This window comes from Anser anser (genome assembly GCF_964211835.1).
Source record: "Anser anser genome assembly, chromosome: 1".
NCBI lineage: Eukaryota > Metazoa > Chordata > Aves > Anseriformes > Anatidae > Anser > Anser anser.
In genome coordinates this window covers 201,926,157-201,938,491 of record NC_139720.1, presented here as the reverse complement: position 1 = coordinate 201,938,491, position 12,335 = coordinate 201,926,157, and the positions used below count along the sequence as shown (strand labels likewise).

General features: G+C 43.3%; 1 protein-coding gene and 1 long non-coding RNA gene across 25 annotated transcripts in view; both read left to right on the top strand.

The window, feature by feature from the left end:
* LOC310901135 overlaps window positions 1-3,725 on the top strand; it is a 71,125-nt gene extending 67,400 nt beyond the window's left edge. The window contains exon 2 of the long non-coding RNA XR_014585626.1: window positions 569-3,725. This is a non-coding gene — a long non-coding RNA (uncharacterized lncRNA). The remainder of the gene's footprint in view (window positions 1-568) is intronic.
* The window catches only part of FAT3 (FAT atypical cadherin 3), a 419,605-nt gene that overhangs the window by 161,035 nt on the left and 246,235 nt on the right, over window positions 1-12,335 (top strand). The window lies entirely within an intron of this gene.

Here is a 12,335-nt window from a genome sequence, read left to right as displayed (position 1 = left end):
GTAGGCAGAACTATGTTTTTATAAGTGAAACCATAAAATAGATTACACTGGAAGAGAGCGGAGGGTGGAAGAGGGAGTAGAAAGCTGAGATTACTTTAGGTGCTTGGAATGAATCTTTCATCAGAGCCTTGGAATGAAAATCCAAAGATTTAAAAGGTAGTGTGGACTGAAGCCAATAACAACAGTTTATCAGTTTTACTGGGTTTAAATTAATCTTAATGCAGACAGAGAATTTCCAATAAATTACTCTTTAAAAAATACATAAAAAATAATAATTAAAAAAAAAATGATGGCTCACTTTATGCAAGATAAATAATAGGAAGGGAAGCATTTCTGCTGATAAGATAGCAAGTCTAAAATAATCCTAAAGATACCTTTATGCACATGCTTTGGTTAGACAGCCTAAATATTTATTGAAGTCACAGACAGTGGGACTTCTGTGCGTATTTGTTTCCAGATGAATGACGTTTGAGTCATCAGAAAAAGCACATTCAGTAAGGTGTATTTTTTTTTTTAACTACATTAATTTGAGTCATTTGATGACCCCAGGTTCCATTCATGCCTTTAGGGAAGGAGGAGATGGAGGAGGAACAGACAGATACGCCTGGGACTGGGAAGTGATTCACTGTCTGAGAATAGCACCTGGGGATCTGCACCTCCTGGCACGTGGTGTTTCAGTGAGCTTTAAAAAAACATAGCCACAATGATTTGCCTTACTTTCTGCCTTTTGCTACCAGATTTTGAAGCTACAGCCAGCTTGCTTCATTTTTGTACAGCTCCTTTCATACCGTGCATGGCTACCAGGTATAACAATGGTAATCGGTATTATTTTCTGATTTTAGGGATTTTTGGGGCAGTACCTTGAGATAGAAGGCTTTGAAAGAGAAATGGTAAGGAAAAGGGTGTTGTAGATGAACATTTTAGTACAAGGCCTCCCTAATGGACAGTTTTTGTTTCTGGCTAAACTGATGTAAAATGCAAGAAGAGGTCTGGTCGCTCAAAGGCAGGATGGAGGCTCATAGTGCATCTCAGTGGCTGCTGCTGGGGGGGATCTGCCGGAGAAAATTCTTTCTCAAAGAAAAATATCTTACATGGAAGTATAAAAAACAGCTCGGTTCTGTGATCCTTTGTGAAATCACTTCCCACAGGACAGTGTTTCATATTTTCTGAAAGTTGTATTTTCCCTTCAGGAGAATTTGCCACTGTGCAGCATATGCACAAGGATTTGGGAGACGGCAAAGAGGTTTTTTTTGGAATGCCTCACTTCCTCCCTGTCTTTTTAAGCATTGATGAATGGGAGAAGCAGATGAAAAATGACAAATTCTTGAAATATTTTTTTTGATAGCTTTCCCCCAAGCCTCTTTTTGTTGTCCTCAGAAAAGTCTGTTTTTAACCAGGCTGTTCCTGCTCCTGGTGGCCGGTCCTGGGTTTTCCCATTATTTTTTTTTGCAGAAACTGCAAATTGGTGACACCCAGCCCGAACTCTGAGGTTTTCATGAGGCTTCTCTCAAGCTGCCTTTCTGCACCCCAGTTGGAGACTGCAGCATGAAGCATTGCCGGAAGCACTCGCCTCTCTTTTCCCCCAGCCTGGAGATGGTTTCATCTAGAAAGCTCCTTTCTTTTCTACATCTTCTCTTTACATTATGAATATTTCAGGAGAATCTGTGCAAAAGAAAGGGGCTTTTTAGCTGAAATGCTCTCCTCGCTCTTCCAAACCATCCTGTTGCCTACACTTTAATTGTTCAGCATTGCTCTTGCTTAGGGGGCAGATTGCACGCTCAGTATCGTCAGCGTTACAAATCCTTTCTCTCCATGTTTCAATAGCTTGAGGAGATGAACTTTTCTGACACAGCTGATTTTTCTGACTGCAGTCGAGACTAAGATTTCAATGCCACTTTCTCCACAAGACCTTTAGGATGGCAGAGCGCATTGTTTTGTGGTCAGCTTATTTTTCTAAAATATCCACATGGTAGAGTGTGCGTGCGTGCACACGTGTGTTCTTGTCTCTAGGGACTTTTCTGTTAAGGAAAAAAGTGCAGAAGAGCCAAAAACAGGGACTGAATATCTGGCATGGTTTCTCTTGAGATTTCCTCCTCTTCTATTAACCTTTCCACCACAACCACTTTTGTATTTCTGGTCTTAATTAGAATTTTGAGTGGAGCTATGGAAGGAGTGTATCTATCCCCCAGTCGATTCCTCCATCTGATTTGGCATCCAGAAATACGTTTCTTAGGAATTAATTATAATTGCTTTTGATGGAAAGCCAACTTTTTTCATGTGTTAACTGTTAATTCTTAGCTCGTTTAACATGTGATTAAGTAATGATGATAATAAGCCTGAATGCCGGCTGTCCGTATGCTTGTGATTTGTATGTTTGTGTTTCCTATTTCGGACTTTGCGTAGTTAGATGTCTGTTGCATGTTAGCGGTCAGCACAGACACATGCTTTGGAGAGGCAAGAAGACAAGGCAGGAACTAGGGAGGCTTTCAGACTTGACAGAGCTGAGGGGCTGATTATCAGAAGGTTGAAAATACCATTTTTTTGACTGCATGGCGAGGTTTTAGTTCGTTCCGTGGCATGGCTTTCCCCAGCTGTATTCAGGACAGAGAAGTGAAGTGTTTATCTGAGGTTTCTTCTTCTCTCTCTTCTATAAAGTGTCATTAAGTCTCTACAGCTGCATATGGCTGAGGTGGGGACATGAGCACCTCATCTCTTGTGGGGTTTCTCCATCTGAGCAGCAATGAGGATGGCACCTGGGGTCAGAGAAAGAGGCTGTAGTATCTGCTTTGGGGACTCATCCTTAGAGTCTGCTGGAGTTATGAATTTCCTTTTTTTTTTTTTTTATTTCTGCTCGTTTTCTGGATAAATTTTTAGTGTGCCTGTTATTCCAGTTTCTAAGAGCAACTCCTAGCACCAGTAACTATGTTTTTAATCCTTGTCCTTCTCATGACAGCCAAAGATGTCATACAGGTTCTTCGAGACAGGTTAAAACATCTTTTAGACACCTGATAACTTTGCTGCTGGAATTATTTGTGACTGTCAGGAAAAAGCCTTTGCTGGGTGATTTTACTCTGAAAACTGACTTTGTAGAAAGAGACTTGTAGCTGTCCAAGCACACTTCTTTGTCAAATTCGCTGAGCTTACAAGTGGGAAAGTACTTTTCCCCTGCCAGCTTTAAAGCCCATCCCAGTGCCAATCAATGCCCAGATTGTTTTCAGTTGAGACAGGCAGCTTGACAAAGTCATGATGCTTGTGAGTAAAGAAGACAAAGGCTTTTCTTGAGCTCGATGAGCAGAGCTGTGTATAGGCTCTACCTCCAAGATGGTAGCATCGCCCCCAGCCTCATCATAAACAGGCAGAAAGTAGGAGGAAGATGGCCTCTTAATGTCAGACACTCATTTTTGCTATTCAGGTAGTGGGATTTTCAGAAACACCTCACAGTGCAAGATGAATTGTAGGAGTTCCAGAAATGCTGTAAGGGTAAGCGCTTTTGCAAGTGTAAATCGCAGTTTATTAGCAGGAGATGCTGCTGGGAGGCAGGCGTTGAAAACGAAGCTCTGCACATCTCCAGAGCTGCAAAAAGCTCGAGTGCAACTGCACAGCTCCAGCTCAGCTGGCATGTGGAGGGTCGTGCTGGCATCTCTTGGGTCCAATGTGGTCTCTTACCAGCTAGGTGTAAAGCTATCCCCTTTGTCTCCCAGACACTGAGCAGCCAAAGGAAGAGCCAGGACACAAAGAAGTGACTTAGGAAAGCAGCAAAACAGATGTGGTTTTGAAACTTGTTTAGAAAATTCTGGGAAAGCAACGAAGTCAAAGACACTTCTGATTTACATTCCAGCCTTGTTGAAAACGGGAAAAAATAATGGATTTGGAGTACAAGCAGTAGTTCTCTAAAGTTCTTTCTCTCCCTCATGTGCCTGGGATCACCCTCAACTTCACCCTCAACTTCAGCCCTCACCCAAAAGCTCCTGAACTCAAGCGAGGGGTGAAGATACAGAGGAGTGGTTTGTTACTTCATTTTGCTGTGGTTTTGTGCCTAGGTTTTACACAGGCAGGATGAATTGACTGTCAGCTTTCAACATTTCCTGGCAATAGGTGTGCTCTCAGTGGAATAGGCCTGGCCTTGGGATTAATCGGTGTGTTGTGGACTGTTACCAGCCAAAACGGGTGGGGAGATTGCCAGGAGCTGTGTGCTGGCTTTTTGTGAAGCTGAAATGGTAGGTTAAGAGCTGGTAATTGTAGATAATGGGTGAAAATAGCTATATTCCATGAGACCAAACTTTGATGTTTTACACGGTTGGTAGCACGTGCACAGGGAGGAAGCCACATAGGGGACAGAAGTCTTCTGGAGCTTGTGTTAGCTGTGAACAGTCCCACAAGTGCCACATTGCAGGAGGAAAGGTTATGATTTGCAAAATATTTGGAAGGCAGGAAAGCTTAAAAATTTGCCGGAACCTGAACACGGCAAATTGCAAAACCCCATTAAAACTGAGCTGGAGTGGTTTTCGGGACTGGGAACCTGAAGTAGCTCAGTGTGTGTCTAGCATTGCAGGTCGTCTTCAGGGAGGTGAGAAAGGGGATTGAAACATGCTTTTTTTGCTGAGTTCAGGCATTTGTTTTTCTGTGCCTGTGTGCAGCAGGTTAGTAGGGGAAGGGCTGTGCAGAGCCACAGCTGCTTCATTGTGCCCATGATGGACACAACATCTTCGTTCCACCCTCTGAGTCCCTTCAAGTCAGGCTCCGAGGAGCAATTATTGAGTCTCCTGGCGATTGCTCTATCTCCCGTGTGCACTCTTCTAGGCTTCCTCATTTGCACGTGTGCTACTGGTTTATTTATTGCAGTGTAATTGCTTGCTGTGTTTGTGGTGTTTTTCAAAGCCCACGTAAATGATCCCGCTCAACTCAATCTGCTCCAGTAAATACCTATTGCAGAGTATTTTCTGTCACCTTGAATGTCCTTTATCACTGAAGCAATTTGATTCCTTGCTCTGCTTTTTCTAATCTTTCTATTTCCTCTTTAACCACTTCAGGCCAGTGAGCCTCTCCGTGTCGGAAGGCTTTCTTTTTTGTGCTTTCTGCCCTTGGTCCAGTGCTGAAGAAAGCCCCCCATCTCCTCTCCACCAAGGAGAAAATCCTTCCCCTCACCCCCATGCCATTGCTAACCTTTTAGTTTTGCTCGTTAAGGAAAAAAAGATTTGTGTTCATGATAGTTGTATTTATCTCCGTCTGTGGTCCCCATTCCTCTCCTCCCCATGCAAGAAAAACATTATGAATAAAACCCCCAGTAAATTGTATTTTGCAAGTTACACTGCTGAGAGCACTGCTCGTTCCTTCCTATTCTTATTTTTAGCCATGTTCCATCCTGCATTGCCTGGCTGAGCAGCCTTCAGTCCCATCACTCTACTCTGCAATCAAACCTGGGACATCTCTCTTCTTTCGCCTATTGCCCCCCCATGTCTATTTATTTGATATAAGCCACATTCATTCCTGCTCAACTGATACCCTCTTTTTCATAACTCTTATCCCAGACTAAGGACTTTCATTTGTAATAACATCTCCAGCATGCACTTTCAAGTACCTTGAATATGTTCTGAGTGATTTTCCTAATTTCTTCTGTCTGTCTCTGGAGATACTCTTGGCAAGGTCACTAGTAATTCTTCTCTTGGATCATCATCTTGAATACCATCTTCCCAATCCATGTTCAACTCTCTTCCCATTTGGAGTATTCAGTCCTCCTGGTTTACCACTCCGTCTTCCAGCTCCCTTAATCATTCCCTATTGCTTAATCCCTGTTGTGATACTCATTGGCATTTTAAGTTTTATTCTTCTCTCTGGTGCCTGGTGATAGGACCTGAGGGAACGGCATGGAGCTGGGACAGGGGAGGGTCAGGCTGGGTGTTAGGGAAAGGTTCTGCACCCAGACGGTGGTCGGGCACTGGGACAGGCTCCCCAGGGCAGTGGTCACAGCACTGAGCCCGGCAGAGTTCAAGAAGCATTTGGACAACACTCTGAGCATATAGTCCTGTTTTTGGGTGGTGCTGTGTGGAGCCAGGAGTTGGATTCGATGATCCTTCCGGGTCCCTTCCAGCTTGGGGTATTCTATGTTTCTGTGACTGCTTTTCTAAAAGTATTTTTGAAAGTTCCTACTTTCATGTGCTCTCGCTCTGGCTTTCTTAACCCCAGCTGTCACTTTGAAAATAGTGACTCCAAAGATCCTTTTGTGCATGTGGTCCTGGGTGTAATGCATCACAGCCTGGCCCCTGGTGTACGCTTTTTTTTTGTTATAAAAGTGGGCAGGGTGCGTAGTTCTGACCTAAGTGATCTCGTTCCTTCTGCAGTTCAGTAAGGAAAGCTTTATGTGATTCCACAGACACAGGCTGTAGGTATAAAATTTTGCAGAAGGTACTGGCGTGATCTTTTTTGCCAGAGGCACAACACACATGAAAAGAAAGAGTGGGGGATGGAGATCAGTTTAATTTGCCACTAGGCAATTGAGCTACCGTGTGCTGTAGAGATGGTTCTGCACAAAACATCAGTTTAATAACACAATAAAAGGCATTTTTGTTCTAGTGTCTGGTGGTGATAAGGAGATAGTTTCTCTCAAGTTAATAAACTTTAATTAAAACTGCATACAGTGATGTAAAAATGGTGTTTTTCTCGTAATCATTGTCAGCTCTAAGTCAAAGAGAGAAATTTAGCCAGCAAAAATGGGATAGAATCTTTCTTTGGAGTCTCCAAATTCATTACAGAAAAATTGAACTGAGACCTTTGGTGGAGGCTGATATGGTGCAATAAGGAATTGCTGTAAAATGAAGAAAAGTCCAACTTTCATTCAGCATCCTCCAGATAGGAGATGCTTTTTATTGGCTGTTTCCTTTGGGAGTGTGCTCATTACAGTAACCATCAAAATAGGAATTCTTCATCTGGAGGCACTGCTTATGTTTGCTATCTGGCTGTTTGGGGAGTGAGATCTTTAATTAGTTCAGGATATAAAATATTACAAAGAATTTTCCTCCAAGTCTTCCTTTGTTGCTGGGGTCAATAAGTGCAGCTTTGTTGTCATTGTGGTTCTAATGCTGTTGTCCTTGTCTATTCACGGCACTCTTTTTTTCCCCTGTAAACTGTTAGCACATATTTTTTCATTCTCTAGGTACACAAAATTATATCCTGAAGTTAGTAATAAATATATCAAGTGAGAACAGTGATCTGGGTGACACATAAGTGACACCATGTCCAGTAAATGCTATGTTCTGTTGGTTATGGCTTCTCTTACAGGAGACTTCTAAAAGCAGAGGGTAAGATCTGGATTCCTTCAGAGGGCATGAGAGGTTCAGTGTTGGTATAAAAGGGGTTATGATTTCATGCAACATTTGCTTAGAGCCCTGGTGGAAATTCAGGCAGGTAGACTTCACGGAACTGGTATGCAATATTCCTCAGTGCAGTGAGGGTAGATGACAGCAAGTCAAATTCCTTGCTTCTTGTCACGAGACAGAGTTTAAACTGGGAGGAATACTAGGATAAAATAAGGATATACTGTACCTTGTTTTCACGTAGACGCTATAGAAATGCAGTTCAGATTTTTCAAACAGAAGACAGGAAAAGATGCCATTGCTCTTTGAGAAATTCTGGAAAGTGTTTTCCCAAACTGCTGACACGTGGCGTGATGCCTCAAAGGGCCGTTCGAGCAGGATGCAGTGAGAGAGCACAGCTTTTCCCCTGGCTGAGGAATACCAGTCAGTGGCGTTTCGGGGTGGAAATTCTCCTTTGCTTGCGCTGGATAAGCCTCGTTCTTCCCACTCTTGACTTCCCTCTTGAGCTCTGCCTGTGATCCCCTGTGACCTCTTTCATTCACGGCTGTTCCTGCCACCTCACCTAACCCTGTTTTCTCCCTTGGCATCACTTCAGTTTTCAGATCTGCCTTTGTGTCCCTAGACTGGGAAAAACCCACAATTCTCCAAGCATATCTGCTCCTGCCAGATGCCCCTTCTCCTTTTCTCTCCTACCCAAGCTCCTTATTCCTGCTCTGTATTTTGGCTGCCTTCGTTTTCTCGCTGCCAACTCTCTCTTTTCTCATCGAGTTTTTGCCCTCTCTACTCCGCTGAGATGGCAGTTAACTAAACCCACAAATTATCACCTCCTGGCCAAATCCCAAAGCGTCATGCCTGTCCTTGGCCTTGACTTGTTTTTGTATTCACTGCAGCTGACCCCTCTGTCCTTTCAATTCACTCTTTTCTCTGTAGCTCTTGGCAGCTACGATTTCTTCGAAGAATGGCTGGTGCCTCTTATCTCTGAAGTGTGTTGTTCAGCGACTGCCTTGGCAGCTGCATCTTCTCCATATCCCCCCATCTTAGTATTTAGCAGGACTGCAGCCTCGGTTACTTTCCTTCTTTCCTTCTGTTCCTGATCACTTAGAAATTTCATGTGTTTTATTGCACCAGCTTCTCCTTCTGTGCTGACTGCTCAAAAATAATACCCTTTAATACGGAAACTTCCATTCCTGTTGGAATGGAAATTAGTGTCTATTCCCAGATACCCCCCACTAGTTCATTTGCAACTTGCTGCAATCAGCTTGCATATTATCCCTTCCTGAAATTCCTATTTTCTTCTCCATCATAGGGGGGGAAAAAAAAAAAAAGAAAAAGAGAGATGCTCTTTTTCTCTTTGACTCAGCATAGATAGGTCATTAGAGGTTGCTGTAGGATTTTCCTTCTGCAGCACTTCCAAAGTGCCCTCATGTATCTCCAGCCCTAGTGCCAGATTGACCTAGTGATCTCTGGAGTAGATGTAGAATATCTTTTGTCTTTTTGCTCGGTTTCTGATTACATCTTTTATACAAAATGCTGCTTAAAAATCAGTCCCAGAGCAAGGAAGCAAAGTTACATTCCAGAGGGTTCATTCAGGTTAAACACAGCCTCTGCCTGTACGGTCTTACAGTAGAGCAAAAAAAAAAAGACAACTTCAAAGTAAGACAAGCAACCGGTTTGTGTAAGAGTAGTGAGAAGAGAGGCCATAAGAATTAACAAAGCGTTAACAAGATTATGTGTTGAAATGAGACACTTAAAAAAGTGCCATTACACACCTGTGCTGTAGGCTCATTTGCAGGGTTAAACCAAGTAAATTAAATCTTGCTGGTGAAAGAATCGTGCAAATGGTGTCAGAAAGTTCTCCTTAAATGCCTGATTTTGCTCAGGATTCACTACCATGGTGTTACTTACAGATTTCCAGCAATGTTCAGAATCTAATCACTTTACTGCTGTGGTAACAACACATATTGTAGAGATTGTTGGATAATAATGACACTAAAAAGTAATTCCAGCAATGTATTCAGTTTATGAATGGCTGTAACGTAGTAGTTTAATATTGCTGCTCTGCTGGAAACCATGTAAATGCCTGATTATCTATACCTATTAAAAAAAACAACAACAATTATTTATAGCAGAAAGGAAAATAAAGCATCTGTTTGTCGCTGGGGAGAACACACTGTGCGTTTTTCTATTATAGGCCATGCATGTATTGAGATTCCTGCATACTCCAGTCCTTCAATCATCCGAGCTAATAGCTTGTGCCGTCAGACTGCGCGAGCTCGAGGGAGGCTTCCCCTCTGCGGTGCAATGCTGTGCGGTGAGGCGTTCACCCACTTTTAGAAAACTTGATCCATTTTTTCCCGTTGAACCGCTGAACATGTGCTGTAGCAAATTTGCACGGTCGATCAGTTAAACTGAAGATGCGCTAGTTAATAATGTGGGAATTTTAGATGCTTCTTATGTTCAGTGGGGTTGTGAGTGCCAAAGTTAGTGATGTCTGTGTATCTGTGTTTGTTTTGCCATTTTTTGGCTCGTTTTGTCTCGCTGTTGTAAGAATTAGCAGATGTTTCGTTTGATTCATGATGCTGGATGTCACCTCCTGGAACTGGTGTTTTAATTAGGTGGCACCCGATGCTTGTTTGGTGGCGAGCAAATTAAGGGGGGCTTATGCCAGGAATGCCAATGTCCTTGCAGTGCCATTGCCGCCTCCCCTCATTTCGTTCGCGGAGCGATGCTCTCTGTAATGACCAACCATGGTCTCTCCTAACCCCCAGCCCCTGCTTTCCTTTTCCTTGTGCTTTCAAGTCCCTTACAAAGACCATTCCATCAAAGCTTCCTTGGCATGACCTTATGTGTTGCTTAAAAATTACTGACCAGCTGAAGTAATGCCACTGGGTCTTCCCAAGATCTCTTCCATCAGCATACAGGTTCACAAGCTTCATGACAGCACTGGTGATGAGGCCGTGTCCATAAAGCTCATTGACAGGTCCCATTCTGGAGTCATCACTAGAGGGGCCCCAAGCAGTGGTTCTCTAAGAGACCAGTTCCCCTTGGAACTGTCAACTGGGATTAAAGCCAAGACCGTCCTGCCATTCAATACCATGGTCAGGGTGACAGGTAGCAGAAGTGCCAACCAACTTGCTCCAGTACCAGCCAGACTGAAGGCTCTGAGAGTCAGTTTGGGCATGCAGGTGATGGATGACATGGTCCTCAGATGGGATTCATGGCGGCAGGCAGACAGCCAGACACAGGGAAATGTTCAGCTTATAGATGGCTGTAATATAAAGTTCAATATTCTGCTCTGCTGGGAGCCACGTACACACCTGATTATCCATCAGTATCTGTGTAAATGGCACCCATACAAAGCATAATATCCCTTGGTTCCACTTTTGGAGGCTCTACTGCTCAACAGGGGAAAGAGCTGGTTTGCCTGTCACCTTCTTTCAGAAAATTAGATAGAGCAGCTCCTATTTCTTGTTCCTGGATGCCTTTGGCTCTTACCCAAAGTTCTCCAACCTCTCTTGACACCTTTTTCCCCTCCGCACTGTGTCTGGGGAGAGGCCTAGCGTGGACTCTGGCAGCCATTGCCGTGCTGGGCAGACCTCAGGCACCACAACCGTTGTGTGATTCGTGTAGCCTGCTCAGGGCCTTGGGGCTGCACCTCTCTGTCTGTCACTGCCAAGTTTTAACCTTAATTTGAAGCTGTCTGGGCTGCGTCAGCACCATTTTCAGTCACACCTATGTGGCATGAAATAGGAGAGCGCCACGTTCAGGTGTTTTGACCGTGGTGCTTTCCAGCCCAGGCCCAGCTACTAAATGGTTGTGGATGAAGAACGTTCCTCCTGGATGTTCGCCTTCAGGACTCCAGCGAAGTCATGTTTTCCTTGGTATCACTGGTGCAAACATCAAGCCATTAGAGTAATTGGGGAGTGATTCATCTATTTATTTTGAGTGATTGAATGCCTGACCACAGTATGTTTTCTTAACTTTTACAATTTAGTAGTGGCCTGGGGTGTAGTATTCATTTTACTGTGCTGCTCCAAGAGGCTAAGCTTTTGCTGTTCAGTTCTCTCTGGCTTTAGTTTAGAAGTACTCCACAGGATTAAAGCGACTGCTTAGTAGCTGGAGCTTTACTCTTTGTTTTGTGTTGTGTTTCTGACCCTCCTAATGTTGGCCTTGCCCCTTGGTTAAATGGTACAGAGGCACCCGGATGGTGGGAGTTCACGCATGTTTGCCAAGAGTTCCTGCAGTGATGTTGTATAAGGCCTAACTGTTTTCTAAACAATGCCATCCTTCCAAAATTCCTGTATGCTGAATCTCAGGGGGAGGGAGATTGATTGAAAACCACCACATTTAAAATTATTCTATTTTAAAGTGAGAAATGACTGACTGCTGAAAGCTTGCCTTATCTGTTGTCTTCCCACTCGCCCTGCCACCCCTCACCATCCCAGGGTCAAAACAAATCTAATCCAGTCTTGTATTGGAAAAAGCAAATCAAACCAAGGATATTATTATTTGCTCTATTTGTCTTCACTGCGGTATGTTTATAAGGTAAACCCCATTTTAGTGATGTTCAAGTCGAGTTCTGAATTGCACTTTCCCAAGTAAGCTTTGCTGAAGGAAGCCAGTATTTATCAAGCATGCTGTCAGAGTTTTAGTGCTCAGCTCTGGACAAGTGGACAAGTTACATCTCAATTAAAAGCGGAAGATAAATGGGTGGCAGTAAATGGAGGTCATAGGTTAGAGGCGTTTAATGGAAGAAATGGAAATGAAAATTGGAAAACAATCTAAGGGATCTATAGAAGATAAGAACGGAGGAAACTCAATTAGAGGGAGCCATGCTTGCTCCTGCTCCTGGATCTGGGATAATTTCCTGGTTTTTGTTTGGATGGTTTTATTGCTTCCACAGTTGGCCAAGCTGCATTACAAATAAATAATTGAATCACCCTTTTCAAGATTTGCTCAAATTGATGTATTTCAAAGAGGAAAAAATAAACTCCATTTCAAAATTGTGTATAAATAGACAGATTT